This window comes from Heterocephalus glaber, unplaced genomic scaffold (genome assembly GCF_053883595.1).
Source record: "Heterocephalus glaber isolate CG9 unplaced genomic scaffold, H.glaber_assembly_v1.0 deba00001690, whole genome shotgun sequence".
Lineage (NCBI taxonomy): Eukaryota > Metazoa > Chordata > Mammalia > Rodentia > Bathyergidae > Heterocephalus > Heterocephalus glaber.
In genome coordinates, this window is record NW_028258415.1 from 5,787,189 (window position 1) to 5,815,188 (window position 28,000).

At 40.6% G+C, this 28,000-nt stretch overlaps 1 long non-coding RNA gene across 1 annotated transcript; it reads right to left on the reverse strand.

Annotated features, from left to right (window-relative positions):
• LOC147821804 (uncharacterized) lies at window positions 1-27,904 on the reverse strand. Its single transcript, XR_015446548.1, has 3 exons — window positions 27,723-27,904; window positions 24,753-24,851; window positions 1-110 (listed from the first exon to the last, which is right to left on the reverse strand). It is a non-coding gene; the product is annotated as an uncharacterized LOC147821804 (long non-coding RNA).
• Window positions 27,905-28,000: the final 96 nt, after the last annotated feature.

Below are 28,000 nucleotides of genomic sequence, written 5' to 3' on the forward strand. Positions count from 1 at the left end.
CTTTGCTATGGGCTGCTTCCTTGTGTAGGGTTTCTGTTATTGCTAAGGATATGCTCGTATTCCAGGGTCTCCACAGAAAGACAAGATGCTGAGGGAGGGAAATAATCCTCCTGAAAGTAGAAAAGATGAAATGGAGTGAATCAGTATATTCTAGGAAGGTTTTAAGAAATAACAATTTTAAGTAACTTAAAATTTCCATCTCTGTGTAAATGAAAGAAATATACATGCTATAAGAAGAAACCAAAGACACAACTTTTGAGTGATTGCATTAAATAAAATTTTACTGACTTCTATACACATGTCATAGTTTTTGTGTCTCCTTTGTCAGATTAAAAAAGAGAATATGCAAAAGATTATAAAGAGGGCTAGGGATGTAGCTCAGTGTTTGAGCACTTGTTACCTACTGTTCACAAGACCCTGAGTTCAATCCATAGCACCACAGAAATGTAACATAGATTTCTAAGGTAGAAAGCTTGGCAGCATGCTGAGGTCCTGTCTGAAGGAAAATAAAAGATTATAATAAGATTATCATAAATATACTTTATTAGCTTTCCCAGGACAAATGCCTGAAATACACATCTTGAAGGAGAAGAGAGTTATCTGGCTCACAGTTTCAGAAGGTTCAGTCCATGGTCAGCTGGCTCCAAGGCAGAACCATCATGGTAGAAGGGTATGGTAGAGCAAAGCTGCTTGCCTGGTTCATGATGGCCAGGCAGCAGAGCTAGTTGGAAAAAGCACCAGTGAGGAAAGGACAATCCCCAAAGTCACACCCCATGACCACACAGACACACCAGGAAGTGTGCTGTACTAATCTGCTAGGCACCTCTTAATCAAATTGACTTGTAATTAACAATAACACTCCTCCGTATGTGCCCATTGTCTGAACAATATGCAGTCGTAACTCTTGGCCTGTGACAGACAACAGACAACATTAGGAAGTATTTACAGCATTCCTGCTTTCTCATCAGAAAAAAAATTTTGATTTTTTCAAAGTAAATTGATTGGTAACAGATTAGGCAATAATCTTACCTCCAAAGAATTTGCATTTTAAAGCTTATCATAGATGTAATATTTCTAATTTGTCCATAAAAAGTGTTTTTACATTTTTAATGAGTTGCCGACATTTTTATTTGTATATTTTATATAAAAGTCATGATTTCTGGCCAGGTATGGTGGCAGGAGGCTGAAGCAGGAGGATCTCAAGTTCAAGCCCAGTCTGAGCAACTTACTGAGATCTTATCTCAAAATAAGTTTTTTAAAAAAGGCTGGGGCTGTAAGTCAGTAGTAAAGCACTTACATAGTGACAGGCCCTGGGTTTCGTCCCTAGTGCCTCAAAGAAAAATATGATTTCTGGCTTAATTTATTGGAAAGTTACAACATTCTCCTCCACTTTCACTGTCACAATAGAAGAGCTCCTGTCCCTGTTAGAAGGGTGCGGGTACTGTACCACCACCCACACCCACAAATGAGCTGCTTCTTGGAGTTTGCCACAGACTTCCATTGACACTAGAGTGTTCCACCCCTTTCTTCAAGAAGCCCCACTGTTGGCATTCAAGCCCCAGGGAACAGGTATGGGCATGTGGGCTTCAGGAAGGATGCTAGGAGCCAGCCCTAAACCTTACCACTTAGGCAGCTCTCTTCCTGTAGGTCTCTGTAGCTAAAATACTTACATATATTTTGACTTCATTTTAAAAAGAGGTCCACAAAAAAGAAAATCAAAGCCAGGTATGATGGTGCATGCCTGTAATCCCTTGCAATCCTAGCACTCATGAAGCTGAGGCAGGAGAACTGCCACCAGTTCAAGACTATCTTGGCTACATAGTGAGTTTAAAGCCAGTCTGAACTACATAGCAAGACCTTGTCTAAAAACAAAAAACAGGGTTTTTTTCTGAAATACAGTTTATTACCTGTCACTACTATTAATTGTTAATGAAATAATTAATGGAAGATCAATTGCTGTCTTACCATAAAATGTGTTTAATTTGTCCTATCCAGAAGGGAATGGGATTAATATGAGAAAATTGAAAATTAGGAACAAAATCTTTGTAAATAGGGAGAATGGAGGGGTTGAAGGGAGGGCTGGGCAAGGGTGAAAAATAACCGAGAGAGATTATGTAAAGGTGCAAATTTCCAATGATGAATGTCAGTATATTGTATACCTAAAATGTACCAATGATTAGAATGAATAATCAATAATGCAAAATAGGAAGAAAAGGTCCAAAGGGGTAAAGGTAGTGGGAAGGGCAGGGGAAAGGAAAGAAGGGAAAGGAAAAATGATGAGAAATGGAAAAAATGGAAATAGTCTTTGTAAATAGGGAAGGGGGGGGTGAAGGGAGGGCTAGGAATGGGGAAAAAATAAGAACCAAGATGCATTATGTAAAGGTACAATTCCCAATGAGAAATGTAATTGTATTGTACACCTAAAATGTACCAATAAAAGAATTTAACAACAACAAAAAACATTGGTCCTATCCTCAAAGTCTTGAATAGCCAACAACCGCCAGACAATTTTTATTGCTGGATTTATACAGGCAGTGCCAGGAGAATGATGAAATATTTATATAAGTCCTAGGAATTTTCTTTCTATAGCCAGATGTTTGGGAATGTAGACCATAGGGCTGACTCAGCTGCTAACACATAATATAGTCTAGGCTGCATTCAAGCCAGCTCCTTTCAAGGCTGTGGGTGCCTCACCCCTTGGTCCTGGCACCCACACCCCATGTCTACTGCTTGTGGCCTCAGACTTTGGTGGCCAAATGGGACTGGAACAAGCCCAGGCCATGGTGATAGGTCTCTGCACATTCATGATCTTCTGCTCCCTTAACTGACCCCTAAGGCTACTTGGAAATCATATTGTGCTAATCCATTCTCTTTTCCTCTCTCTACCAACTATTTCAGACTTTATTGACCTTCCTCCACCTCCATCACTTTTTCCCCATACTCCCTACTTCTCTGCAAGAAATGAAGCAGCCTTGGCATCTGTTTATGCCCCTACTCAACAGATCAGTGAGTTCCCTGCTCTTCTGTTCTACAGCTGAGAGAGCTGAGGCTCCTTATGTACGCAACATGGGTTACCTCAGAGTATCTAATCTCCAGGATGTAAACCACTTACATCTGAATTATTGAAAAAACAAAAAAGGAAGAAAAACTGTGGTAGCACTGTGGACAAATGTAGAACTTTTAAGACTGCAAAGAACAGACCACTAAATTCCATACATCTTAAATAATAAGGAAAATATGTCATTGCAGAGATGAGAGAGACAAATCAATCCCAAGGCTGTTCATTCCCATAACTCAAGAAAAAAAAACCCAGATCCTTTCCATTGCTCTGCCGTTAAGAGATGGTAAAATTATATCATCCAAATGAAGCGTCCTCAAGGTCCTCAAAATGTATGATTTGTTTCCTAGTGTCACATTCAAATGGGACATGCCTACTGGAAGAGGGACTCCTGTTTTCCACTCCCCCTTTCCCTTCTCCAGCCACTCACACATCACCCCCCATTTGGCTAAGACTGATGAGGGGTTCAGGGAAGGGTAGTTACTGAGACAGGTTGGATGGGATAGCTTTTTCGATAGTTTTTCCTTCTGGGTATCTTCCTGGAAGAGTTAAAGACACATGCATAGCCATGATTACACCAGCACAACACATAATAGTTTAATCTTGGAGACAGCCTGTATGTCCATCATATAGGACATTTATGGATAGATTAAAAAATATGGTGTTTACACAGCAGAGTACTACTCTACTACAAAGGATAAATTTGAGTTGTGGGTAGGAAAATATGTACATCTTGAGACCGTATTTTTAAGTGAAATAAATCAGACACATAAGCTTACATATTTCTCTTACATGAGAAACCCAAAATATAAATAAAGAGCAAAATAAAAGACAGATAATAGAAAATAGGGAGCTAGATCTTTGCAAAAGTGAAAGGGACCAAGAGAGGGAGGTGGAAGGGATGAGAAAAGCATAAAGATGTGTTATGTAAATGTACCAATTCCCCAGGAGGAATGTGATCATTATGTACTGTAATGTGTACTAAGAAAGACAAAACAAAAACAAAACCAAAAAACAGCAAGATCAGTGCACACTAATGTTCATGATAAGTTGTTTATAATAGTAAAATGCTAACAACAACCCTACAGGTCCATTTACATACAAGTGACTCCCTAAATAAAATATGGTATACTTGTCAAAAAAGAAAAGAGTTTAGAAACTGACATTGTCTAGTATAAGTACAGAGGAAAAGTCAGAAAAGAATCATTTTTATTGCTTCTTTAGTTATAAGTAATTAAAATGTGAGGGAATAAGTTGTTATTTTCTGCAAACTCTGAACCCCACTACCTGATGCCTTCTCTTGATAGGTGCTCCAGCAATGCCAGAGAATTCTTTCATCGCATTAATTCTCTGGGACAGGAAAATGCACTTACTCAACTCTGTGTGAAGTTGTCCCAAGAGCTCTAGATACCCCTCTCTGTTCTGGATTCACTTTAGAGAAAACTTAAAAAAATAAAAAAATGTATAGACCTCTTGGTGCCTGAAACCATATTTAGTGATCAATTTTCTCCAGTTCTGCTATTCTGTCTTATTCCTTTCAGTAAATAAGGTAGGACAGTGGGAGTGGGGATTAGCAACCAAGTAAACATCACTAGTCTTACTCACTTTCCACCCACCTGTCTGCTCCAGCCCATGAACAGAAGAATGAGCACTTAGTTCATCTGCGGAACCTGTTCCGCAGCCTAAAGTCAGTTTGCTGTGTGGGAGGAAGTGTATAGCTAAATGACTGGTGATTAAGTGGTGCTGTGTGTACAGTGCTCCTTCGTGTCTGGATTGTCATTGCTCACCATATGTGACTCACTCTGCTACTGATGATGGCCGCTGAGTCAATACAGCCCAACAAAAGCCTGCAGTCTGAATTTACCTTCCACTCACATTTTGCTGTTTTAATGCTGGGCTTAGCATCCTTTCACTCTCAAACCAAAGGCCCGGCAACTCTGCTGTTGAAGCTCAGAGGAGATAACTCCCTCTAGAACTGCCTAAGAGGATTTTAAAAGTGACACCATGCCTGTAATCCCAGCTCTCTGGGAGGCTGAGGCAGAAAGATCTCAAGTTTGAGCACAGCCTGGGCAATTTGGTGATGAAGTGAGACTCCTCATAATAAACAATCAAAAATATTCAGTGTGAAGGCCCTGGTTTCAATCACCAGTACCTTCCTCCCCACAAAAAGTGACAATGAAGTTCCCTAAGTCATAAGAAAATTATCCAGTGCACTCTACTAAATAATGAAGGAATCTGTAATATCCACATATGCAAATGCCTGTGTTATTGAGTAGCTTGTTTCTAAAAAGTGGCTCACCAATTAAATGTTACCAGGTTCTGAATTGCTCGCCTCTCCTTCTGGAGTTGTGTGGGGAACCACCACTGATGGACTCAAAGCCTGAGGGCACCTAAGGACACTTAAGGACATGACCCCACCGTCAGGGCCATGCACATAACAGGACACAGTTATGCAAGCATGACTTAGTGTAGACCACTGCACATGTGCAGTGTGGTCATGCCAGGACACACAGCTGTTGTATGCCTTGTTATGTCTCATAATATAAGGGCCGAATGAATAAAGACAAGCAGCTTTGGCTCACTTGCTCTTGCTGCTTTCATGTATCTTGTCTCCATGTCTTTTCTTTATTGGGGAATTCACTCTTGCCAGAATAAAATGGACCCCATCTAGGGAGCCCCAGGAAGCTCAGCCTTGACAAGTTGGAGTCCAGGTTCTTCTCTCCTCAAAGAATTGAATGAAATGAGCAAAAACCAGTGACAAAGTTTATTCAAGAAAGTAAAAATGAAGAGAAACTGGCTCTTCAGAGCAAGCTTGGACCAGGTAAATAGAAAGGGTGAGAGCAAAACATAGAAGTACACCTTGCATCTAGAAAACATAGCATGGGCTATCATTGAAAGTTATGATAGCAAAGTCTTCATGGTATCAAAGTGTCTTCTTATGCTATCTAAATCTCAAGGTAACCCAGGAGAACTACATCTGGGTCCCACGAGGCAGTGCTTGGATGTCATGCCTTAGGATGATTGATGTTAGGTCCAGGTTTTCCTGTTGAAAACCTGCTGGAGTTCTTAGAAGTCCATGTGCAGGGATTTGGGAGCTGTTCTGCACATATACCTCGGATCTTGTAGTTAACAGATGTTATGGCTTGTGTTTAGATGTCCCCCCATAGCCTCATACAGTCACAGATGGGGCTTTTTCTGGAGTAGATTCATGGTGTGATGCTAGGCTCAAGGGTACTAAGATTAATGGTGTGAGTACTATCTGTCCTAAGTAATCTGAATAAGAAGGGGTAGAAAGATGCTGTTAAGGTCCCTTGTTGCTTTTGTTACCTTCTGTCTACCATGACCTGTTGCCAGCCTGCCTTGGAGCCAGCCAATTATGGACTGAAACCTCTACTGTAAGTCTTTTCCCCTTTAACTTTGAGTGTGTAGAGAGAAAAGTAACACAACAGGTCACACACACTTCCCCATCCAGCCTTTGCCATGTCCTAGTCTATCTCACCTGCACATCTAAAAATATACTGAAAAGGAGCCACTTCAGAATTATGAACAAGCATTCAGCTGAGAATCAGAGACAATGAATGGGAAAGGTAAAATAAAGTTTCCTTCCTGGCAGGGAAACATTAAGCACATTCCTGCTGTGTGATGGGCACTGTGGTCACAGTGTCCCCAGAAAGGCAAAGCTCCTTCCTGGAAGATGGTCACTGTAGGCTGATACCTCCTTCCTCACCTGGTCCTCTACACCTGAGAGATTCATGCTTATAACAAAAAAATCATTAGGGCGGATCCGAGCGGTTGAGCTTTTCCTGTGAGAGAAGGCTCTCTTCACTTCAGGACAGGTTTTATCACTGAATCATTACTCAGTCCCCAAGAACCATCCTTGGGCCAGAGCAGCACCTGGGCCTGGTGACTGGGATCTCTCTGTTTAACCAGCGGACCCAGGCAGGAAAGAAAGAGGAAATAAGGGAATGAGGACAGGGTAGAGAAACTTGGGAAACCCCAGGTCTCAACAGCACAAAGCCTTAAGCTCATATATCTTCTGCATTAAACACATCACTGTGGCCCTCACACATATCCTCTTTTGTTTTCCTGGTTTTTGAGACACAGTCAGGCTATGAAGAGCTGGCCTTGAACTTGATATGTAGCCCAACTTGAAACCCTTCTGCCTCAGCCTCCTGAGTGCTGTTTACTGAGGTGCATGACCACACCCACCTCATATATATATATATATATATATATATATATATATATATATATATATGTATATGGACGTTAAAAGCACAGGTACAACTCCTAATACAAAAAAAAAAGTTATCTTCCCAAGATGCACACATCTTCCCAAAAACAAAAGTTAACTCTTCCAGGTCACAAAAAGATGGACTTTCTTTTCTTGTGCTCCATGAGCACGAATGTCCTCTCGAATTCTTGGCACATGTGATTTCTTTTGTAGCTGCCCTTTGCCCTTTTGCACTTGTTGGGCAGCATTACTTCCAAGGCTGATTCCACAGGAGAGATCCAAAAATGCTGTCTTCCTCACGAGCAGAAAGGCAGGGGATTCTCTGCTCTCCTGATTGCATAATTGTAACAAAACAAGATCATGCTATAATGGTCTTACGGAACTTGCTCGTCACACTTACCAGTGTATAATAAATTACTTTTGGCAGTTCCACACTCGTCTGTTTATCTAAGTGATATGCAAATTATCAACCACCTATTGCTGAACAAGTGTTTTTGTCTTATTTTATACTAACAACAATAAACAATGACCATTCTTGTAACTATTTTTGGTTTTTTGCATATACTTGATTATTTCCTTAGGAAAATTGCCAGAGGGGAAAATTCTGAGTCATTCACTCAACTTTTAATCTCACAGAAACAGGATTTATAGTCGAGAAATGATCAGAGAGATGACATTACATACCCAAGCAAATTTGGGATTTTGCTTTTGTTCCCTTTTTTGTTTTTTGAGACAGGATCTCACTATGTAACCCAGGGTGGTCTCAAACTTGTGGTGATCCTCTTGCCTTAGCCTCATGGGTGCTAGGATTATGGGAAGGAGCCACTACACCTGACAATTCAAGAAGATTTTAATCTCAGATCCAACTGAGGTTTCCTCATCTCATGTCCTGAGTTGTCATCTGCAGCTCCTTTATTTCATGTGTTTGGCTCAGGCTCCAAGTTCAAAGAGCCACATAGGACAGAAATTGCAGACTGCTGTTAGTCATGGCTGTCATTCTGAAATGCTGGTCTCAGCTTTTTCTTTATACCTAGAAACATTCTTTTCCACATCTCCCCATCCATGGACCTTGTTGCTTAGCTTCTGGTTTTGTTTGTTGTGGTTTCACTTTGCCCCTTAAAATAGACACATCAATTTCCTAGATATCATATAGGTTGCTCTTAATTACTACTTAAGCTAAGGGGAAATGCTAAATTTACCCTGGATTATCAATTTTAGAACTAAAGGTTAGGAAGAATGACATGAGCACTCAGATGATCCATTATCCCAGATAACTCCCTCTTAACTGATTTTTTTGTTGTTGTTTGTTTTATTTTCACTTTTCAGTACTGGAGATTTAACCCAGGACCTTTGGATTGAGCTACATCCAGGCTTTTTTGTTTGTTTGTTTATTTATTCATTTATTTATTTTTTAGAAAAGTCTCACTAAGTTCTTAAATTGTCCAGAATAAACTTGAACATGCTATCCTCCTGCCTCATCCTGCCTGAGTGCTGGGATTGCTGGCTAGCTGTTGTTTTTTCCTACTGATAGTAGCAATAATACAAGAAAGAAACAGAAAGATATGTCTAATTTCCAAGAATACAAGATTAATGACAGTTACTAGATTCCATTCAATCTAGTAGCCAATCAAGTAAAAAAATCAATCATTGCCACTTAAAAACTATAATAGAGTTATGTGGAGTGGCTGCAGCCGGTAATCTTGGCAATTCAGGAGGCTGAAATAGGAAAATCCTGAGTTTCAGCCCACCCTGTGCAACACAGAAGACTCCATCTCCAAAACAACAACAAAAAAATTTTTTTGAAAGCAAAACTGGTATAGAAACAGGAGGAATTTATAAAACCTGCAGCAATATTTCACAAACAACTTATAGTTCTAGAATCATTGAATACTATAATTACCTCATAAAGCTTTTGTGTGTGTATTTGTATTGATGTTTACCATATTAAAATTTAAAAAAATCTTAAGACACAAAAATACACAAGTACGTTGCCCATGAGTGCCCAGAATATTGATATCACCATATATCATGGAGCCTCTGGAAAACTCCACCATCCAGTGAAGAGACGGCAGAAGTGGAAAAGGCAGTTAAGGCTCCAGTACCGTCACAGTCTGCATGTTGGGTATCCATCAAGGACCTGTGTGTTAAAGGGTGTGGGGGGACATCTAGTTATAAGGCGCAACAACCATCTTGACTGAATTTGAAAAGCATACAAATTACATGAAACAGTGGTTTTCAGATTTGGGGATCTGGGATTATCCAGTGTGCTATCTGGAAACAGTGTGCAGTCTACAACACAAGCGGGAGGAACACAGACATGGACAGTAGGAAACTGAGTTGAGCACAACGAGGAAGGGGGGATTGGCCAGCTCCAAGAAGCTGTTATTCACAGGACCTTGTGCTGAAGGGTAGAGAACCAGGAACAAACATGATGGGGATCACAGAGGATCTTTCTTGAGTCTTCAGCTGAGCATTGATTAATGAGGCTGGAAAAAATGAAGAGTTTGTAGAGCAGTAACCCCAGGGAGCATACAAACCCAGGAAGAGTTTGTGCTTTCACCAGCTGGCATGGAAAAATCATCATAATGAGATTTGGAGTTCTGCTCTTTCCAGGTTTAGGAGATGACCTTTTATTCTTCTCTACTTCCCCAACACAGGTGATAGCAGCACCAGAGTTTATAACTGGGAAAATTCTGTGCCCTTAACTTTTGGGTTATGTGGATAAAAGTATAAAAGTTTACCAAATTGTGTTATAAATGTTTTCTGTATTGTATGTAATGTTAGCCTAGTTGTGATGCCTGTTTTATGTATGTATATGTGTGTTTATTTTGGTGGGAATGTTAGGGGAGATTAAAGCTCAATGCTGTTTACAGAGTACTCAGAAAGCATAAGCAAAAAAAGTAGATAAATTGAACTGTATCAAACTTATAAAGCTTTTTTGACTCAAAGAACATTACAGTAAGTCCCTGACTTACAAATATTTCAGTTGCAAACTTTCACTGATATAAACATACCTCTCATTACAAACATTCATAGATGTGAGCAAATCATGAAAGTAGTTCATGTGCCAGACATTGTCACAGTGGTGCTCCTATGTGCTTACTGTACAGTACAATAGTGTACAGTAGTACAAAAGCATCAAGTAATTACTATATTTTTATGTGTACTTTGTTTTTATGTTTTGTATTATATTTTTGTGTCAAAGTTGTATAAGACTCATTTTGTTGGACTTATGAACAAATCTGACTTTTAAACATTCTGCTGGAACAGAATTCATTCATACTTCAGAGACTTACTATATCAAGAAAGTTTGAAGACCACTGAATGGAAGAAAATATTTTCAAATCATGTATATGGCAAGGGCTAGAAAACAGAATGTGTATAAACATAAAAGAGTGATCAAAAATGTGGTAAAGATTTAAATTTTTTAAAACGTATTACAGTAAAAGACACATTGCCATGATGATGGGATAAGTGTTTTCAAAGTAAGGGGGAGTATTCTGAGCATTTTCAGGGGATGAAAGGCAATGTATGTTTTTACTGTAATAAATTTTAAAAATTTAAGTATTCGCTGTTTTGGTTACCAGTCATTGGTCAAATATTGATAGAAATTTCTGTCTAAAAACTATTACAATGTATCCTCATCCATCTTCAATGGATCTGTCATTCCTTACAATCTAAATGACCATGAAAGATCAATGTTTTAAATTGACTCAGAGAACTGAGGCAATCACAACAGGACAACTTATTACACTCATGAAAGAGGACTTCCAGAACTGCTTCAGAAAGTGGCAAGAATGCTGAGATAAGTGTGTTTGAAGGCAGAGGTAGAATCTTGAAGGGAATTCATAGCAATGTGTCTTTTGTTGTATTTTTGATAATACTTTACATACATATATACATACATCTGAATATGCCTACATATGAGTTCATATATGTGTGTAGGTATATAGCAAAAACTTGGATTGTGAGTAACTTGTCTGTGAGTGGTTTGCAAGACAAGCAAATATTTCTAATAAATTTCAACTTGATAAAGGAGTAATGTCTTGTAATACGAGTAGTATGTGAGGCCCAGTGTCACATTCACAAGTGAGCCAGTGGTTTTTCCATCTCTCTCTTTCTCTCCCCTCCTTACTCTGGGATTATGGGCTATCATCTCCTAACATCAAGAAGTTATGGAGGAGATCTCATCTGCAGAAGAGGAGGAGGAGAAAAAGGTGGAGAAATCCCTCTCTTCAAATGAGACTAAAATGTGTAAAATGTGGGCAACAATGAAAAATTTTGTAGAAAAACACCACCCAAATGAGGGTGAAGCAGTGCAAGTGACAAATCTGTTTAATGACAAGTCAATGTCACATTTCTGCTAAATCCTCAAAAGAAGGCAAAAGGAAGTGTCATTGGATATGTTCCTTACTAAAGAAGCACAAAAAGAAAACGATTCCATTTAGCCCATAGCAGTGATTCTATTGGTGATAGTGAAAGTCTTTCTACACAAAATCCTCCTCTCTTGTTCTCTTACACAAAGATTTTTGAAGGCAAGTGCAGGTTAACTATTTTCCTTCATATTTTGTATTTTTTTTACTATTTTCTGTTATGTAACAGTACTGTAATCATTTTATATGAATATTTTTGGGTTGTAGAATGAATTATCTGAGTTTATAGGGGACATTTACTGTGATATACAAGTGCTTTGGATTATAAGCATGTTTTTTGAACAAATTATGCTTGCAAATCCAGGTTTTCTTATATAGGTATTATTTAGGGGAATGCATGTTGAAACTAGGAGAGACTGCTGAACTTTCACTATAATAGAAAGCCAGAAAATAAATACTTTTAGATATGTGGAAAATAAAAACCCCTTATACATACCTGAGAGGAATGTAAAATGAATCAGGTCTGGTGGAGCACACCTGTAATCCCAGAACTCAGGAGCCTGAGGCAGGAGGATTGCCTCAAATTTCAGGCCAGCCTAGGCTACCGAGTGAGTTCAAGCCCAGACTGAACTAAATAGGGAGACCCCCCCCATCTCAAAAAGCAGAAACCAAAACAGAGTGTAAAATGGCCAAGCTACTAAGACAGTTTGATAGTTCTGTAATTCATAGTTGTATGACTCTAACTTACCCAGCAATTACATACCTATATAAGATTGAAATATATAATAAAAACTTACATATGATTTTTATCAGCAGTAGTATTTATTTAATAGCCAAAATGTAGGAAAAAACCATAATACTCATCAATTACTGTATGTATGAACAGAGTATGATATATCCAAACATTGGACTATTGTTCAGCCATAAAAAGAAATGAATGCATGCTAAAATATGAATGAACCTTGGCAACATGCTAAATGAAAGTAATCAAATTCACACTGAGCGATATTCGTACTCTCTGTGCCCTTTTTAAAAATATTTGAAAAAGTCTTGTCTAGTTAAACTGCTAAGTTGTAGAGAGTGGGCTCAAATTTACAATCTTCCTACCTCAACCTCTTAGAATGGAAAAAGCTGTAATTTGTATTACTTTATTTATATGAAATATACAGAATAGGTAAATCTATAGAGAGAAAGTAGATTAGTGAGTTCCATAGAAAAGTGGAAAAGAGAAGTTGGAAGACATTGTTTCTTTTCTGCGTACCATAAATGTTCTGGAATTAAATAGTGGTGATTATCATACAATATGATCAATACACTAAAAATCAGTGACTTGTACATTTTAAAATGCTTAAAACAATGCATATTGTTATTTGAATTTAATCGCTTTTCTTCCATTGAGTTTATTGGTACATTTTAGGTATAAAATACAGTTACATTCATCATTGGAATCTTGTACCATTACATAAGTATCTTAGTTCTTATTTTTTTCCCCATTCCCCTGCTCACCCTTCACCCCCTCCACCCTTCCCTATTTGCAAAGATTTTGTTTCCATTTTTTTCTTTTCTCATATTTTTTCTTTTCCCTTTTTTCCTTTTCTTACCCCTCTCACTTCCCTTGCTCCTTTAGACCTTTCTTCCTATTACACAATACCAATTATACATTTTTTAAAATTACAGTATCAATATCTAGGAGACAGTACCACAGATTTTACAGAATTCAAAAGGAAAGCATATTACAAAAATCTTTTTCGAAATAAATTTGACAACTTCTAAGAAGTAACTTAGAAGACAAATTAAAGAAACTGACTCTGGAGGAAATATAAAATTTGAACAGCACCTATTAAAGAAAGTATATTCCTAGCTTGAAAACCTACCTATATGACAACATCAGGCTCATATACATTTTAACTGATAAGTTATATCAAAACAAAGCAGAAAAAAGAAGGAACACTTCTCCCCTCATTTTAGGAACTCAACATTGTGCTAATCCTAAAACTGGATAAAGATAATAGAAGAACAAAGTATGAACATAGGTAGAAATTTGTTTAACAAAACAATTAGGAGTCAGATCAGGAAAGATGTAGAAAGTGGTTTTACTATAAGGATGGCAGTGTTGGTTCAGCATTGGAAGATCCACCCCCCAAAAGCCATCATTTTAACAGAGAAAAGGAAAAAGGTCTATCAGTTTGCACTTCAGTTTTCATCCAAGCATTCTTCTAGTGCCAGATCTCAAATGAAAATACATGGAAGTTTATGAAATAAAGTCCAGCTCTTTCTCAAGGAAATCAGGTAGATCTGTATGAGTGGAAGTGCACTCCACACATGATTCCCATCACAAACTGGCTCTCTGCAGTGCTGATTTCTGTAGCACATAACTATGAGGCCTGTACTGTGAGTAGCACTTTGACCTAGAAATTGCACTGAGGTTCTGCTGAAAGACAGGTCCTGGAAAGTCCTCAACTTTCTACTAATAAGAACTTGACGTTAGAAGGCAAACACATTCTTCAGAATGTTTTGGCACTTTGCACTTCAGTTTACATTCAGGTATTCTTCTGGTGCCAGCTTTACCATGCAAGTCAGTGGAAGGCTATGATATAAAGTGCATTTCCTTACCAGAGAAAGCATCTATGGCTCTGTCACTTTGGGAGTGCACTCCACTCTTGTAGTTACATCCAATAAAATTCACATCACAAACTGGCTCTCTGCATTGCTGAATTCTGTAGCGCATCTCTATGAAGCCTTTATAGTGAATAGCACTTGGGCCTAGGAAGTGCATTGATGTTCTGCTGAAAGACAGGTCATGAAAGTCATCAACTTTGTCCTAAGGAAAACTTGATGTTAGAATCCAAGCACACTCTTCAGAATGCAGCATTTTGAACTTCAGTTTTCATTCCAGCATTCTATTGCCAGCTATCCCATGCAAGTCAATGGAAGGTTACGATATAATGTGCAGTTCCTTCTCGGAGAAAAAAGAGCTCTGTTTGGCAGTGCACTACACTCGTGGAAGTACATCCTATACCATTCACATCAAAATCTCCTTCTCTGCATGGCAGATTTCTGCAGCACATGTCTATGAGGCTTATACCATGAATACCACTTTGGCCTAGAAAGTGCATTGGTGTTCTGCTTAAAGACACGTCCTGGAAAGTCCTCAACATTGTCCTAAGAAGAACTTGAAATTAGAAGTCAAACACACTCTTCAGAATTGTCAGGCAGTTCGCACTTCAGTTGAGGTCAAGCACTCATCTTCCGACGGCTCTCCCATGCAATTCAATTTAAGGTTATGATATAAAGTGCAGTTTCTTCTGAGAAAAGTAGCTATAGCTCTGTCACTGTGTCAGTACACTGCAGTCTTGGAGTTATATCCAATAACATTCAGATCGCTTTCTGGCTCTCTGCGTTGCTGATTTCTGTAGCACATCCCTATGAGGACTGTGTTGTGAATACCACTTTGCCATAGAAAGAGCATTGATGTTCTGCTGAAAGACAGGTCAACTTTGTCCTAATAACTTGATGTTAGAAGAAAAGCACACTCTTTGGAACGGTGTGGCACTTTTCACTTCAGTTTTCCTTCAGGTATTCTTCTAGGGCAAGATCTCCCATGCAAGTGAGTGGAATGTTAGGATAAAAAGAGCAGTTCCTTCTCAGAGAAAGCAGCTATAGCTCTGTGACTGTGGGAGTGGTCTCTACTCTTGGAGTTACATTCAATACCATTCAGATCCCAAACTGGCTCCCTGCATTGCTGATTTCTGTAGTATATCTCTGTGATGCCTGTACCAGGAATACCACTTTTGCCTAGAAACTGCATTGATGTTCTTCTGAAAGCCAGGTCCTGAAAGACCTCAAATTATTATTAAGAAAAACTTGATGTTAGAATTCAATCACTGGTCTGGCAGGTTGCACTTCAGGTTTCATTCATGTATTCTTCTAGCACCAGAACTAGGATGCAAATCAATAGGTTATGAAATAAAGTGCACTGTAGGTGTAGACTCCACTCTTGGGTCACATCCAATATCATTTACATCACAATCTGGCTCTCTGCTTTGTTGATGTCTGTAGCACATCTCTATGAGGCCTGTACCATGAATAGCACCTTGACCTAGAAGTTGCATTAAATTTCTGCTGAAAGACTGGTCTTAGAATGTCCTCAACATTTTGCTAATAACCTGATTTTAGAAGCCAAACACACTCTCCAGAGTGGTGCCGCAATTTGCACTACAGTTTTCTTACAAGCATTCTTTTAGCGCCATCTCTGCCTTACATGTCAATGGAAGGGTATGATGTAAAGTGCAGTTTCGTTTCAGAGAATGTAGATATAGCACTGTCACTGTGAGAGCGTACTCCTCCCTTAGAGGTCCATCCAATACCATTTACATCAAAATCAGCATTGCGGATTTCTGTAGGACATCTCTAAGAGGCCTGTATGGTGAGAATTTTGGTCTAGGAAGTGTATTGAGGGTCTGCTGAAAGCGATCCTGGAAAGTCCTCAACTTTGTCCTAGGACTATCCTGATTTTCATAGCCTAAAACTGTTCAGAATTGACCAGAAGTTTGCTCTTCAGTTTTAATTCAAGCATTCTTTTAGTGCCAGCTCTCCCACGAAGTCAATGGAAGGTTATGATATAAAGTGCCATTCTTTCTCAGAGAAAGCAGCTAGAGCTCTGTCAGTTTGGTACTGCACTCCACATTTGAAGTTACATCCAATAACATTCACATCACAATCTGTCTCTCTGCCTTGCTGATTTCTGTAGCACATCTCTATGAGGCCTGTACAGTGAATAGCACTTTGGGCTAGCAATTGCATTGAGTTTCTTCTGAAAAACAGGCCCTGGAGTTTCCTCAAGTTTTCCCTAAGAAGAACTTGATGTTAGAAACAAAACACACTGTTCAGAATGGTGCGGCTGGTTGCACTTTAGTTTTTATTCAAGCATTCTTCTAGCACAAGATCTGCCAGGCAAGTCAATGGAAGGTTAAGATATAAAGTGAAGTTCCTTCTCACAGAAAGGAGCTAGAGCTCTGGTAGTTTGGCAGTGCACGCCACACTTTTAATTACATCCTCTATCATTCATATTAATATGTGGCTCTCTGCAGTGTGGAATTGTATAGCACATCTCTATGAGTCCTGTGCCATGAATAGCACTTTGGCCTAGGCAGTGCATTCAGTTCTGCTGAAAGACAAGTCCTGGAAATTCCTCAACTTTGTCCTAAGAAAACTTGATTTTAGCAACCAAACACACTGTTCAGAAAGGATTGGCAGCTTGCTCTTCTGTTTTGATTCAAGCATACTTCTAGCGCCAGCTCTCTCATGCAAGTCAATGGAAAGTTAGGACACAAAGTGCAGTTCCTTCTCAAAAAAGGGAGCTGGAGCTCTGTCAGGTAGTGCACTCCACTCTTGGATTTTCATCCAATAACATTCACATCACAATCTGGTTCTCTGAATTGCTGATTTCTGTAGCACATCTCTATGAGGCCTGTACGGTGACTAGCACATTGGTGTGGAAATTGCATTGAGTTTATGCTGAAACACATGTCCTGGAATGTCCTCAATTTTGTCCTAAGAAGAACTCGATGTTACAAGTCAAACAGGATGGGATGACAGCACTTCAGTTTTCATTCAAGCATTCTTCTATTGCCAGCTCTCCCATGCAAGTCAAAGGAAGGTTAAGATATAAAGTGCAGTTCTGTCTCAGAGAATGCAGCTATAGCACTGTCACTGTGGGAGTGCAATGCACTCTTGGAGGTGTATCAAAGACCATCAAGTAACTATCTGGTTCTCTGCATTGTTGATTTCGGTAGCAAATCTCTATGAGGCCTGTATGGTGAACAGCACTTTGACCTCGAAAGTGCATTGAGGTTCTGCTGAAACACTGGTCCTGGAAAGTGCTCAAATTTGTATTAAGATAAACGATGTTAGAAGCCAAACACACTTTTCAGAATGGTGTGGGAATTTGCACTTCAGTTTTCATTCAAGCATTCTTCTAGCACAAGCTCTGCCATGCAAGTCAATGGAAGGTTAAGATAAAAAGTGCAGTTCTTTTTCACAGAAAGCTAAAGCTCTGGCAGTTTAGCAGTTCACTCCACTCTTGGAATTACATTCGAGGCCATTCACGTCTCAGCGGGGCTCTCTGCATTGCTGATTTGTATAGCACATCTCTATGAGTCCAGTACCATGAATAGCACTTTGGCATAGACAGTGCAGTCAAGTTCTGCAGAAAGACAGATCCTGGAAAGTCCTCAACTTTGAAATAGGAAAACTTGATAGTAGCCAAACACATTTTTCAGATTGGACTGGCAGTTTGCTCTTCTATTTTAGTTTAAGCATTCTTCTAGCACCAGCTCTACAGTGCAGGTCAATGGAAGCTTATTATATGAAGTGCAGTTCCTTCTGAGAGAAAGAAGTTAGAGCTTTGTCAGGTTGGCAGTGCACTTCACTTTTGGACTTACATCCAATGTTGTTCACATCACAATCTGGCTCTCTGCGTTGGTGATTTCTGTAGCACATCTCTATGAGGCTTGTACCATGAATAGCACTTTGGCTTAGACAGTGCATTCATGTTCTGCTGCAAGACAGGTCCTGGAATGTCCTCAAATTTGTCATAAGAAGAACTTGATGTCCGATGCCAAACACATGGTTCAGAAAGGTGCAGAAGTTTGCACTTCAGTTGTCATTCAATCCTTCTTCCAGTGACAGTTCTCCCATGTAGGTCAATGGAAGGATATGATATAAATTGCAGTTCCTTCTCAGAGAAAGCAATTAGAGCACTGTCACAATGTGAATATACTCTACTCTTGGAGGTGCATCCAATGCCATTCACATCCGAATCTGGCTTTCTGCATTGTTTTTTTCTGCAGCACATATCTTTGAGGCCTGTAATGTGACTAGCACTTTATCAGAAAGTTCACTGAGGTTCAGCTGAAAAACAGGTCCTGGAAAGTCAACAATGTCCTAAGATGAACTTCTTGTTAGAATCCAAACACACTCTTCAGAATGTTGCACAGCTTGCACTTCAGTTTTGATTCAAGCATTTTTCTAGCACCAGCTCTCCCTTGCAAGTCAACGGAATGTTAAAATATAATGTGAATTTCCTTCACAAAAAAGGAGCTAGAGCTCTGGCAGTTTGGGGGGGCTCTTGGAGTTAAATCCAATACCACTCACATCTCAATCTGGTTCTCTGCTTTGCAGATTTCTTTAGCACAGCTCTAGGATTCATGTACCATAAATAGCACTTTGGTCTAGACAGTCCATTCAGGTTCTGGTGAAAGGTCCTGGAAAGTCCTCAACTTTGTCTTGTGAAGAATTTGATGTTAGAAGTCAAACACTCTTCAGAATAGTCCGGCACATTGCAATTCAGTTTTCATTCAAGCATACTTCTAGCGTCAGCTCTCCCCTGCAAGTCAATGGAAGGTTATGACCTAAAGTGCAGTTCCTTCTCAAAGAAAGCAGGTAGAGTGCTGTCAGTTTGGCAATGCACTCCACTCTTGCACTTACATCCAATAACATTCACACCACAATCTGACCTTCTGCATTGCTGCTATCTGCAGCACATATCTATGAGGCCTGTACCATAAATAGCACTTTGGTCTAGAAATTGCACTTCCTGCTGAAAGACAGGTCCTTGAATGTACTCAATTTTGTCCTAAGAAGAACTTATGTTAGAAGCCAAACACACTGTTCAGAATGATGCGGCAGTTTGCACTTCAGTTTTCATTCAAGCATAATTCTAGCGCCAGTTCTCCCATGCAAGTCAATGGAAGGTCATGATATAAAATGCAGTTTCTGCTCAGAGAATGCAGATATAACACTGTCACTGTGGGAATACACTCCACTGTTGGAGGTGCATCTAATACCACTCACATCACTATCGGGCTCTCTGCATTGTTGATTTCGGTAGCAAATGTCTTTGAGGCCTGTAGGATGAAGAGTACTTTGACCTAGAAAGTGCATTGAAGTTCTGCTAAAAGACTGCTCCTGGAAAGTCCTCAATTTTGTACTAAGATAAACTTGATGTTAAAGGAGAAACCCACTGTTCAGAATGGCACCGTAGTTTGCATTTCAGTTTTCTTTCAAGCATTTTTCTAGCACTAGCTGTGCCATGTAACTCTATGAAAGGTTAAGATATAACATTCAGTTCCTTCTCAAAGAAAGCAGCTAGAGTGCTGGTAGTTTGGAAGTGTACTCCACTCTTTTAATTACATCCAACACCATTCACATTACAATGTGGCTCTCTCCATTGCTGATTTGTATAGCACATATCTATGAGTCCTGTACCATGAAGAGTACTTTGGCCTGAATTCAGGTTCTCCTGAAAGACAGGTTCCGGAAAGTACTCAACTTTGTCCTAAGAAAAGTTGAGTTTAGAAGTCAAACACTCTCTTCAGAATGGACAGGCAGTTTGCTCTTCTATTTTAATTCAAGCATTCTTGTAGCCCCAGCTCTCCAATGCAGGTCAATGGAAGCTAATGATATGAAATGCAGTTTCTTCTGAGACAAAGAAACTAGAGCTCTGTCAGGTTTGCATTGGCCTCCACTCTTGGAGTAACAGCCAGTATCTTTCACATCACAATCTGTCTCTAAGAGGGCAGTACCATAAATAGCAATTTGTCCTAGCAAGTGCAGTGAGGTTCTGCTGAAGGACAGGTCGTGGAAAGTCCTCATCTTTGTCTTTAGAAGAACTTCGTGTTACAAGTCAAATGCACTGTTCAGAATGGTCTGGCACGTTGCAATTGAGTTTTCATTCAAGCATACTTCTAGCCATAACTCATGTAAATCAAAGGAAGGTTATGACATAAAGTGCAGTTCCTTTTCAAAGAAAGAAGTTAGAGCTCTGTCCATTTGATAGTGCACTCCACTCTTGGAGTTACCTGCAATAACTTTCATATCACATTCTGGTTCTCTGCATTGCTGATTTTTGTAGCACATCTCTACGAGGCCTGTACCATGGATAGCACTTTGGTCTAGAAATTGCATTGAGTTTCTGCTGAAAGGCAGATCCTGGAAAGTCCTCAAATTTGTCCTAAGAAAAACTTGATGTTAGAAGATAAATACACTGTTCAGAATTGCCCGGCAGTTTGCACTTCATTTTTCATTCAACCATATTTCTAGCTCCAAGTCTTCCATGCAAGTCAATGGAAGATTATGACGTACTGAGCAGTTCTTTCTCACAGAATCCAGCTAGAATTCTGTCAGTTTGGCAGTGCACTCCACTCAGATTTACATCGAATACCATCCAAATCAAAGTCTGGCTTCTCCTCATTGCTGATTTCAGGAGCACAACTCTATGATACCTGTACAGAGAATAGCACTTTGGCCTAGAAAGTGTATTCCGGTTCTGATGAAAGGTCCTGGAAAGACCTAAACTTTCTCCGAGGAAAATTTGATGTTAAAAACCAAACAAGCTCTTCAGAATTGTGTGGAACTTTGCACTTCAGTTTTCATTCTAGCATTCTTCTTGCGCTAGCTCTGCAAAACAAGTTAATGGAAGGTTGTGATATAAAGTGCCATTGCTTCTCAGAGAAAGTAGCTACAGCTCTGTCACTGTGGGTGTTCACTCAACTCTTGGAGGTGCATCTAATACCATTCATATGACAATCTGGCTCTCCGCATTGCTGATTTTTGCAGGACAGCTCTACGAGGCCTGTATGGTGAAGAGCACTTTGGCCTAGAAAGTGCATTGAGGTTCCGCTGAAAGACTTATCCTGGAAAGTCCTCATCTTTTTAGAAAAAAATCAAGATCATGATGATCCAGTCTTCCAGAGGATTTAATCCTCTGCAATTTGAATTACTATGCTTAAGACACTTTCTGCAGAATTCTTTGCATAAGCCTGTTAAAGACAGTTCATAAAATGTGCTTCTCATTTTGTGCAACCTATTCAGATATAGGTTTGGCTTTATACTCATCAGTCCAAGACCACAGAAATTCACTCTCTTGATTTACTAAGAATTAGTATACTAAGCCTAAATTTTACACGTCTCAGCCTAAATGTCAAGGACAACTGTAGGTACATGTTTAGCCCCCAGATGGAATTTGCATCAGAAAGGCAGCATGCCTGATAGAAAGGTCTGGAACCTTGGTCTTAAATTACACCCTGGCAACTACTAACTGAAAAATCTTGAATAATTTTAATCTCAATGGGTTTTTATTTAATCTTATTAAAATGAAGGGTTTAACCAGATTCTTTTTTTTTTTTTTTTTTTTTTTTGGTACTGGAGATCAAAATACGGACCTTGTGCTTGCAAGGCAGGCAGTGGAACCAGTGAACTAAATCCCTAGTCCCTAACCAGATGATTCTTAATGGTTCATCTAGCTAAAGTTTCTTTGATTTTATAAAGCAGTTGTCCAGAATTCTTCCAGTTTTGCATGTGGCAGAGGAACAGATGTAACATATTGGAAAGATAAGAGCCAAGAACTCTGACTTTTTCTCCACAAAGTTACCGACTAAACATCGAAGTGTTTGTGTCTGATTTTTTAAATAAATTCAAATTTTGTCTTTTGTTCTCTTTACATCCATAGCTTTTTCACATACAGAGTAAACTAGTTAAATTAAGTCAAATAATAATGAAATAATTGACATCTATTAAAACTATTAAAAATCAGGTAAATACATATAGCCCTGATAGCCACACTATTCTTATCACTATTAAATGCTTATGTGAAATTCATGTCTACTGTTGATGCAGGTACAAGTGACCAGAAGAGAAATGAGGAAAGAAACACAGTTCAGAAACCCATCTGTGCACTCATTCCAAAGTTATAAATACTTCCAGGACCAAACACTGAAAACAAAACAGGGTATTGGAGCAAAACATGAAAATAAAGTCTCATCAGTCCTAAACTCCCATTCTGTGCTCATAATGTGCATTACTGAAAAGAAAATTGTCCTCAATAAATTGTAAGGTTTTATGCTCTAAATATTTCATAGATTTCTTATAACAGTTCTAGATCACATCAGAAATTGCATCCTTTTATGGAAACTACAGGTTATGGATTCTATCTGGATGTCACCCTCAAGCCTCTTGCCCCCAGAGGTGAGGGCTTACAGAGGGTGAGTGGGTGATGGGGGTGCTATGCTAGGCTTGGTGTCAGGATGTGGGCCTGGTTGGAAGAGGTGGGTCAGCGGGGGTGTGACCTGGGAGGGTGTATCTTGCTTCCCTAGCCCACACTTTACCATGTGCCTCCTGGCCTCCACCAGGCAAGCAGCAGTTCTATCAATGTGCACCTCTGACATGCCATCCTGTCATCCTGGAACTAGCTATGAACTGAATTGAGAGCGGAAACAAACCTCTCTTCCCTTAATGTGTAGTGCTGAGTATCATGTTCAGGGACAAGAAAGTGGGTGATACAGATATTGGTACAAGAAGTCTGGTCACTGCAGCGACTGTACCTCACCAGGTGGTTCAGAGGCTTGTGGAAGTGGTCCACAGCAGTTTGGAAAAGTTTGGAGATGCCAGCTGGAGAAGCAGCCCTAGAATGCTCTAATCTGAGCTTGATGAAAGATTCTGGTCTGAGCACAGAAAAGCAGAGTGCAGATAGATTGCAGATGAGAAAGGCCAGACTTAGAAGGTTTCAGATGAGAAGGATGCCAGTGGCAGTTGGATCCAGGCCATGTGTGTTGTGCTCCAGCAGAAAATATGACTGTATTGTGTTCATGTCCTGAGATTTGTGTGAGACTGATACTAAGGGTGGAAGAACCATTCATCTGATGGAGAAAAATATCAAGGTAGCCTAAATATCTGGCTGTAGCCTGGATGCTGCTTGCTACTTTGAGCCAGGTTTGTGCTGAAAATGAGGAGCAAAAGCCCATTTAAAAACTTTTCAGTTTCCCCCAAAGAGAAAGGCATGTAGAGATGGAGCAATGGACAGCCTGGTTGATCAAAGATTAGCATTAAAGAGAATCCAAGTAATATACAATGGAAAAGATGCCTTGAAGACATACAAGGAACCCATAAGCCCCAACCTTTCTAAGGCTCACAGTTGCGAAAGGGAAAGACTTTGTTTTGAGAGGAGAGCCCCAGGGCACCCTGCTTGAGAAGGGCCACCTGGGCGGGTTCCCTGGGATTCATTCAGTTCACAGTGCTCGGCCATCCAGGCACATGGATGCTTGTGCAGCCATGATGCACAAAGGCCTAAGAACTGCTTGGAGCCAGTGGTAGAACTTTGTGTCATCTACAGGGTGCTGTTTTCACAGGTATGCCGAATGCAAGAGTTGTGTCAGGGAGGCTTCCACCCAAATTTCAAAAGAAGGCCTGGCAGGACAGGCTGGGTGTCCCTGAGAGGGCAGTGCATGACTTTGTGAGAGTTAAACCAAAGGTGCACTGGAGAACCCAGAATGAGGGTGCAGTCAAGAACACGGAACACCTGAGGAAAGCCATGCACCCAAACATGTAACCCTCATCTAATAAGGAAGGGAATATCAGGAAATCTTAAATTTAGGGACATTCTATAAGATATCAGATCAGTCATCCTCAAAACTGTCAGCTCATACAAAACAAAAAAAGCAAAAATTGAGAAAATATCAGTCAAGAGGCATCTGAGGGATGCAACAATGAAGTGCAATGTGGCAGCCCAGACAGGAGTGCAGATTGTTGTGGACAGCAAGGGGAGAAGGTGGATTTTAGTTAGTAATTATACATCAATATTTGCTCACTCCTTGTACAGGATGTACTAGACTAATGGACGACAATAACAGAAAATAGAAGAAATCGGTTGCCATCTTAATTTTATATCAATCTAAAACTCGTAATATATATAAGCTGTACTATGAGTTGTTTGGGGGGGGGTTTGGTTTTTCTTTCTTTTGGTACCAGGGATTGAACTCAGGACCTTGTGCTTGTGAGGCAGGCATGGTGCCACTGAGCTAAATCCCCGGCCCTTCAAGCTCTGTTATGTACATATAGCCACTCCTCAAATGAATGTGAACTGCACAATAAAAATAAACAACAATGTAAACTGCAGGCCTAATTTCTAACACTGAATCTCCCACCCTTAGCCAGAATAGAACCCTAAATCGAATCCTAAACCTCAACCAAGTCCCAAAAACACCGCAACCCAAACTACACCTTGTCCCTTAGTCCTAAGCCACTTACTCACCCTAACTGTAGAGGAACTTTGAGGATGCGACCTCACTTCCTTGGTATTAGAACCCAACGATGCTGGGCACACTTCTGAAGGTGTCTCCCGTCCTGACCCCTTGGAGGGAGACAGAGAAGAGGGGAGGATGAGCTGTTGCCGTTTTCCAACTTTCCGAAGGTCTAGCCACAGAAAGGACAACAATCAGAGCCTTTTCCGACCTTGACACTACTCCGGCCGCAGTTGTTTCCAGCTAATGTTCAGGAGGAGCCCACAAGTAAGAGAGGCAGCCCAGTGCCCACCCTGGTCGTCAGAGCCATCGATGACCTCTCATGGGCAGTGCTTCCTCTCGCGCTCAGGGTATGTAAGGGGCCTGCTTGGCAGAGCTCTGTCCCGCCCCTCCAACCCCCACTTCATGGTTAGAAGCAGAGCAAACATTGTGCACTGCTAGGGTACGGATTGTTGTGGACTGCTTTGCTTGGGGCCCAGCACCGTGTGCTCAGGTGCACGAAGTTTTGTGCCTGCCTCGCTCAGAAAGGATCATCAATGTGAAGTGGAAACCCATGTTAGCATTAGCCTAGTGGGACAAAGTCAGGCAATGCTAGGACATGCACAGAGGGTTTGGAGTGGGGTCAGCTTTCCTCTACACAGAGGGACAGAGGATCACACAAGACACGACGCTGTCTCAGAGAGGCAGGGTGGAAGAAAAGGCCGGGCCTCTTACTCTGCTGCTCACTCGTCTCTCCCCAGCACCACCCCTCCCATTTTGGAAACCAGGTCCGAATAGCACCATCCACAGGACATTCCCCAAATCAAGATCAAAAAGGAGAGGTCGAATCAGCCCGCGGCAGACAGGCAGGTCTGTGCACACCCTACCGAGGTCCTGAGTCACGCGGAAGACACCGAATCAACCCAATGCAGACAGTAAGCCACCTGATTCCACATTACCAAGGCGCAGAGGACTCCAGACACCAGACCAAGGTAATGAGTCCTACTGTTCCCGGCCCAGAGGTAAGAGCTTCTGAGCCGTCGTCCCACTTCTCCTGGCCCAGAGGAAGGGGTTTCCCAGTCACCATCCCTCCCACTGCTCCCGGCCCAGAGGGAGGGGCTTCTGAGCTGGCATCCCACTGCTCCTGGTCCAGAGGAAGGGGTTTCACAGCCACCATCCCACTGACTGCTCCCAGCCCACAGGAAAGGGCTTTAGAGTCACCATCCCTACCGCTGTTCCCGTCCCCTGTCCCACCTCTCCCAGCTCAGAGGAGGTAATCCTTACAGGCGCTAAAAGCCCCCCGCCCCAGTCGAAATGAGAAAATACATAAATAAGTCTCAAAACCAGACTTCCAGATCACCTACAGCAAGCCCAAAGGGAAATGAGATGGAACGCTCTGATAACCGCCTGGACCCACTGAACTGGCAACAAAAGGGGATCTGGAAAAAATGAAATCAGAAATAATTTCTCAGATAACAGGAGAAATTGTGCCCCTTGTGCAAAACATGATTAATAAATCTAGAGAGGAGCTCAGGAACATGATGGAATCCCAACATAAGAAACCAATGGAATCCATAAAACAGATGCAAATAGATTTCCAGGACATGAAAAACTCCACTGTAAGTCTACACAGCAGAAGGAGCCAATGTGAGGACAGAATTTCAGATACAGAAGATAAGATTGCAATTAGTGACCAGGAAAAGAAAAATTGCTTCAAAATAATGAGCGAACATGACAAATCAATCCAGCAGCTGCCAGATGATGCAAAAAAGAATAACATAAGACTGATTGGGCTCAATGAAGAAACAGGAGAGAGTGCAGATGACATAAAAAATCTCTTCAAAGAAATAATCGCAGAAAACTTCCCAAGCAGGGGAAAAGAGCTTCACATACAGGTAAGTGAGGCATATAGGACTCCAAATAGCCTTGATCAAAAAAAATCTACCCATAGGCATATAATTGTTAAGATTCCAGAAACACAACAGAAGAACAAAGTTCTTCTGAGAAAAGAAACAAATCACATACAAAGGAAAGCCCATCAGAATCACAGCAGACTTCTCAACACAAACCATCAAGGCAAGAAGAGCTTGAAGTGACATATTCCAAGCCCTAAAAGAAAACAGCCTCCAACCCAGATTGATGTACCCTGCAAAACTATCTTTCAAAATGGATGGAGAAATAAGATACTTTCATGACAAAGAGCACCTTGGGAACTTCATGAATACCAAACCAGCACTCCAAAGAATTTTACACAATAGCCTAGGAACAGACATTGATGATCACAAGCCCAGGAAGCAAAGCCGAATGAACCCATCTGGCATGACAAGAAATTAAACGTAAAGGGGGAGAACCCAACAAAAAGAAAAAGTCATGGCAATGAAAAGTCAAAACGTTTCAGTTATAACCATCAACGTTAATGGTCTCAATTAACCAATCAAAAGAAATAGACTGGCAGAATGGGTCAAGAAGCAAAATCCAACAATATGCTGCATACAAGAAACACATTTAATTCAAAAGGAAACTCATAGACTGAAAGTTAAAGGGTGGAAAACAATACTCCATGTGACAGGAATCTGAAAAAAAACAGGAGTAGCTATCCTCTTGGCAGATCAAGTAGATTTCAAACCAACACTGATTCAGAGAGATGAAGAAGGACACTACATCCTTGTAAAGGGGAGAATCCAAGAGGAAGAGATGACAATCATAAATATCTATGCACCAAACACCAGTGCACCCAACTATATAAAGCAAATACTAATGGACATGAAAAGTCATATAGGCACTAATACAATTGTAGTGGGGAACCTCAACACCCCACTGTCACAAATAGATCAGCTAGACTAAAAATAAGTAATGAAATACTAGAACAACTTATGACCTAGGACCTAGCACTGATGTGAAAATCAGTGGCATTGTCCCCGTCCCCATCCTCCCAAACCTCCAGCATGAGCAGACATCTCAGTCCTGCTCACTCTGAAGTATTGTCTTCTTTCCAACCTCACCTGCCCTGTGCCCCTTTGCTCAGGTCAGTGGCACATTTCCTGGGAGAGCTGTGACTGGGGGCTCTGTGTGGGTGTCTGCTGTAGAACCCATGAATCTCAAATGCCTACAAAGTGATAAGGCTGGCCAGGTCTCCCGGGATAGTGGCAAGGTGACACATGCTCCTGCCTGCACTTCACTGCACACCCTCCTCTGCCAGTTGGTCTGAGTCCCCGCCTTGTTTCCCAAGTGTCGAATCAGTTGACATCATAGTCACTGTGTGACACGGGCATGTGAGTGC